The 5,827-nt window shown below is 45.0% G+C and overlaps 1 non-coding gene across 1 annotated transcript; it reads right to left on the bottom strand.

Annotated features, from left to right (window-relative positions):
* Positions 1-261: 261 nt before the first annotated feature.
* Positions 262-333, bottom strand: trnad-guc (transfer RNA aspartic acid (anticodon GUC)). Its single transcript has one exon. It is a non-coding gene; the product is annotated as a tRNA-Asp (tRNA).
* Positions 334-5,827: the final 5,494 nt, after the last annotated feature.

Raw genomic sequence — 5,827 nt, 5'->3', positions numbered from 1 at the left:
TTCAAAATAAAATGCCAACCGGCACTAATACATTCACTTAAAAAACATAGCCTTGCTGATTTATCATAATTTAAATGATTTAATTTAGTTACAGGGTACGGCTAGATTTCAAAATGATATGGCCAACAGATGTAGTATTTCGAAATTCCACCGTCCCAGGTTCAATATAATGTGAACAATTTTTGTCTGTTGTGTCCCTCTCTGATGTCCAAACTTCAGTCGACCAGAGTGTACAATTTGACATAATAAAAATGCAACAAGCTCCCCGTCGGGGAATTGAACCCCGGTCTCCGGCGTGACAGGCGGGGATACTAACCACTATACTAACGAGGAAGCGATGTTTTGCGGACTGTACACTTGCCACTTACACTTTCAGAGCGACAACTGAGTTCGGACGAGATCAGTTCGTTTCTCCAATACAGAGTCCCATTTAATGCAGCAAACAGCGGCTTTCACCAACCGACTTTTGGATTAGCAAGAAAGAGAATGAGATGGATGCATGAAAAAAACAAGAATCAAGCGGAGACAGAAAGGTGCGTTTGCCGTTCATTTCAAACTGCATGTTCTTATTAATTCTGGAGGAAAGACGGCCTGTGTTGAAATCTGAACAATCTGGACAATCTCTCTCCACAGATGATGTCAGACATGCTGAGATGTTCCAGCATTTTCATTTGTTGTTTCAGATTCCAGCAGCGGCAGTATTTTGCTTTTATCTTGTCTTGAAATGCGTTTTTTTTCTCCAAACTGCTGGAACTTCCAAAGTGCTTTACAGCTCAGATGCTTTTCTTTAATTCTATTGTCTTGTATTGCCCGAGGCAGGTGCGGATTGAGCAAAAACAGAAAATATCATCCCCAATCTCACAGGATCATGGAAAAATTATTTCTGTGGCTTTGACCATCTCATCAGTTGTCTGATATAGATACATTTGCTCAAAGCTGCCTCAGTTAAAATCTTATTGGTGCATAATTCTGTGAGCCACTGGAAAATGAGCGAAGTTTCCAACCCGTTTCTGAACTCATGAAGTTGAAGTTAATTATTCTCTGTCTCCGATGATAATTTTAAGAAGCTCAATTAAAGCTCTACTGTCCATGGTTCGGCCACGGATTCGAAAACCAAACAGATTTCCAAGCAGTGTCTGCAACATAGAACCACGTAATCCCTGCAGCGCAAAAACACGCCTTTCGCCAGAGTCTGATGTGATCTGATCAGTTGCTTCATTTCACTTGATTTGATTTGAATTATTTTTGTCACATGTTTTCGCCTTCAGTGAAAATTATTGCTTCTTGCGCGCTCGACAGATAAAACATTCCGTTCACAGGTAAGGAAAGGAGAGAGTGCAGAATGTAGTGTTACAGTCATAGATAGAGTGGAGAGAAAGATCAAATTAATGCAAGATAAGTCCATTCAGAAGTCTGATCGCCGCAGGGAAGAAGCTGTTCTTGAGTCGGTTGGTACGTGACCTCTGGCTTTGGTATCTTTTTCCCGATGGAAGAAGGTGGAAGAGAGTATGTCCGTGGTGCGTGGGGTCCTTAATTATGCTGGCTGTTTTGCCGAGGCAGCGGGGAGTGTAGACAGAGTCAATTGATGGGAGGCTGGTTTGCGTGATGGATTGGGCTACATTTATAACATTTTGTAGTTCCTTGCGGTATGAGGCAGAGCAGGATCCATACCAAACTGTGATAGACTCAGGAAGAATGCTTCTTGGTGCATCTGTAAACGCTGGTGAGAATCATAGCTGACATACCAAATTTCTTTTGGGAATGAAATTCCTTTGTTTTGGGCATGGAAAGTAGCTTGCCTGGCTGGGAATCGAACACAGGCCACGGCGGTGAAAAGCGCCGAATCCTTATCACTGGACTATCGGAAAGTGCGTGCGGCCTCACCAGGCTGCAGTATTGCCTTCCAATCGGGCAACACTTCCGCAGTCAAGGGCACTCAGCCTCCGATCTTCGGGTATCTTCATGGCACACGACAAAGCAGAATCGCCGAGCAGAAACCGACAGGCAAGTTCCACATGCATGATGAAAGCCTCAACCGGGATCCTGGGTTCAAGCCACAGGACACACAACCCTCACCATTCTCTCTGAGTTTGCAAAATCCTTCTAACTCTCCTGATTTGAGAGAATTCACACCTCTTTAACCGGTGATTATCCCTCTCTCCACCCTTGCTGTCTATATATTTACCTGAAAAGACTCGCATTCTCACCATTGTCCACACTCCAATCTGTAATTATCGTACTATTGTATTTGTGTCTATCGATGCCCTGTTTGTCAACCTCCCTCAACTCATCTGATGAAAGAGCACATCTCCGAAAGCTTGTGATTCCAACTTTACCTTGTGTTGTGCGAATTCTTATTGTGCCCACCTCAGTTCAACGCCGGCGCCTCCACATCAGCACAAGTGCGAGCAGATCATCTGTTGAGGAAATAGGAAAATGGATCAGAAGTGTTGGTGTGATGTGTTCCATTATCCGTCCTCACTATTCAGAGCCCTAACCACGCAGTCCAGGTACATACCAACTATCAACGACATGTATGAAAGGGTAAGGTACATTCTTATCTGCCCTTCTCTGGTCCATTTTATCGAAATGATTTTTTAAATAATCTTTCACTAATTTAAAGCCCAGCATCAGGCCACCCCTCAGCCTTGTGATTACAAGAAAAGAAAGATGCAAGCAGTCAAAACGTTACCAGGTCTTTCCTTTGTTCTCAATGACACTACTTTTTATGGGCTGCGGGTCTCACCTGCAGGACCAACATTTGTTGCCCTTCCCTAATTGGCCTTCAACTGAGAGTGGCTCACTCGGCCATTTCAGAGGGCAGGTAAGAGTCACCCACATTGCTCTGTGTCTGGAGACACATGTAGGCCACACCAGGTAAGGCGGGCAGACTTCTTTATCTAAAGTGCACTGGTGAACCATTTGAGGTTTTACAACAATCGACGGTAGTTTCGAGGCGGCTATTACTGAAACCAGTTTTCAATTCCACTTTGATCAAATCAGTGAATTTAAATTTCACCAGCTGCCATGGTAGAATTCACTCCATATCCGCAAATATTAGTGCTGGCCCCTGGATTACCAGCGCAGTGACATTGTCTTTCATCCCTGTAAACAAAAACAGTTCGTTCAGGTCCTTATTAAACCTCTTCCTGAGGAGATTAGAATTCCCCCCACAGAGTTCTACTAAACCGATTGCTGCAAAGCCTGTTGCTCTATTCTGGAGCATCAATAATTTATTAGGATCACACAGGTAAGATTGATTTTTCGGAACTCAAAAAATTAATGATCTGAGAAAATTGAATGAACAGAACAACAAGGGAGTACTTTCTGAAAAGGTGCCCTGCAATGTTGGCAATAAAGGCAGAACTTTCAGCTGACGAGGCATATCACGGTTTTCCGGAAATACCACCAGACATTTTCTGCGTAAAGCGACGGCGGCAGGACACAAACCGGCAATCTTCTGATGTTATCGTCATCATGATCGCCGAAGTCAAACACCTTATCCATTAGCCCACGGCGTTAGCACACGCATTAAAGCGGCGGGTGCTACCGCCATGTGAATAACTACTGTGGTTATATTAATTGTCAGTTCTATTTTTGGATGCTCCGCTGGTTTCCGGATACCAGAAAATTGAAGGGAAATCTCCAGCTGCTGTAACCAGCGAAAACTAAAGTCCACTTCTTACATTCTTGGGTGCCTGCCTTTGTGGAGTTGGAAACCAAAAGAGAAACTGCTGGAAAATGTCAACAAGTCTGGCAGCGTCTGTAAGGAGAGAAGGAGCTGATGTCTCGAATCCAGGTGACCCTCTGTGTGGAGTTTGCGTGTTCTCCCCGTGTCTGCCTGTGTTTCCTTCGGGTGCTCCGGTTTCCTCCCAGCTTCAACAATGCAGGTTAGATGGATAGGCCAGAATAAATTGACCCTTAGTGTCAGGGGGATTAGCAGGGTAATTACTTGTGACTACAGGGTTGGAGAGGGATTCTCTGACGGAGAGTCGGTGCAGAATCACTGGGCAGAATGGCCTCATACAGCACTATAGGGATCCTATATCTCCTACACATCCTGTCTTAAACATTCACTACTGATCCCCAGAATCCCTCTGCTCGCAGCTAATGCAGCAACATCCCCTGTGTACCTTAGTTCAATATGTTATACTCTTTTACACGTCACTTACTGCACCACTCAATCTTCTTTGTTGCAAAGAGAGAAACTTCGAAATATTCAACCAAACCTTGTATCATCGCTGGATCTAAAATGGTAAATCTCCTTTTCTCCCTCCCATGGACCCTCACACTCTTTCGAGAATGTGGTTCCCGGGTCTGGGTGCAATCCTAAAACAGCTGCAGTTGATCAGAGCTTTATAAAGATTGAGCATAACTTCCCTGTTTTTATACTCAGTATCTCGATTGATGAAGCCAAGGATTCAGTGCACTTTACAATCGAATCTCTCAAAATCTCCTCTCACGTTCAAATATCTCACTGAACCTCAGGTCCCTCTGATCCTGCACACTGATTAGAACTGGACCATTCAGAATGCCACTGCGGCAAAGTGATTGACACAGTGGTTAGCGCTGCTGCCTCACAGTACCAGAGTCCCAGGTTCCATTCCGGCCCCGGATCACTGTCTGTGTGGAGTTTGCATTTTCTCCCGCGTTGCGTGGCTTTCCTCCGGGTGCACTGGTTTCCTCCCACAGCCCAAATATGTGTGGGTTAGGTTGATTGACCACGCTAAATGTCAGAGGGATGGAATGCATAGTGTCAGGGGGATGTTCCGGGTAAATGTGTGGGGTTGTGGGAATAGGGCCTGGGTGGGATTGCAGTCAGGCCAGACTCAGTGGGCTAAATTTCCTCCTTCGGAACTACAGCGTTTCTATGTTCTGTCGCCGCTCCCCATCCCTTCTGGCAGAAAGCAGCACTGTTCCTGATTGTGGGATGAATAATGTGTCTCTGCTACAATATCAGTGAGAGCGAAGACTGCAGCTTCTTTTTCTCCAAACCAGAATTTACAAGGAGTTTTGGCACTGATGCATTATCTGGCCGAGCAGACTTTGTCTCTGTCTATCCCTCCAACAGAAACTGATAGCCAAGTTCCGAACACATGAGGACGGCCTCAACCGGGATGTTGGGTTCATGTCACATTATCTGTGACCCCCACAACTTGCCTGGACTTGCAAAATTTCACAAGCTGTCCTGTCTGGAGACAATGCACATCTCTTTAACCTGTGCTTAATGCCCTCTCCACTCGCATTGTCTGTACCTTTAAGACTTGATTAGTAGGGATATGGGAGTAGGGCCTGGGTGGGATTGTGGTCGGTGCCGGCTCGATGGGCCAAATGGCCTCTTTCTGCACTGTCGGGTTTCTATCTATGAAGCTGTATTAGCATTGATTAGCTTGATGAGCATTCCAATCATTATTCTGTAAATTGAGTTTGTGTCTCTGTATGCCCTGTTTGTGAGCACATCTCCCACTCCACCTGACGAAGGAGCAGCACGCTCCGAAAGCTAGTGGCATTTGCTACCAAATAAACCTGTTGGACTTGAACCTGGTGTTGTAAAACGTCTTACTAAACTTCGGTCTACCAGTGTGTGATGCCATCTACTGGCCGCAACCCGGAACTGCAACAGAGAGGAAGATATTGACATGAACTGTCCCTGTTGCAGAGGCAGATCAAACAGGAATTAATGATTGGATGTCAGCATTAAATCCAATAACGAATTCAATATTAATGTACTTTCCCATATAGTCGGTATAATTTGGAACTTGTTATAGGCTGGAGCAGTTGACTCGATTAGTTCAGCTGTATTGAAGGGAAATCTAGGTAATGAGAC

This window comes from Mustelus asterias, unplaced genomic scaffold, assembly GCF_964213995.1.
Source record: "Mustelus asterias unplaced genomic scaffold, sMusAst1.hap1.1 HAP1_SCAFFOLD_311, whole genome shotgun sequence".
Classification (NCBI taxonomy): domain Eukaryota; kingdom Metazoa; phylum Chordata; class Chondrichthyes; order Carcharhiniformes; family Triakidae; genus Mustelus; species Mustelus asterias.
The sequence above is the reverse complement of the archived record's forward strand: the minus strand, read 5'-3'. Positions and strand labels throughout refer to the sequence as shown.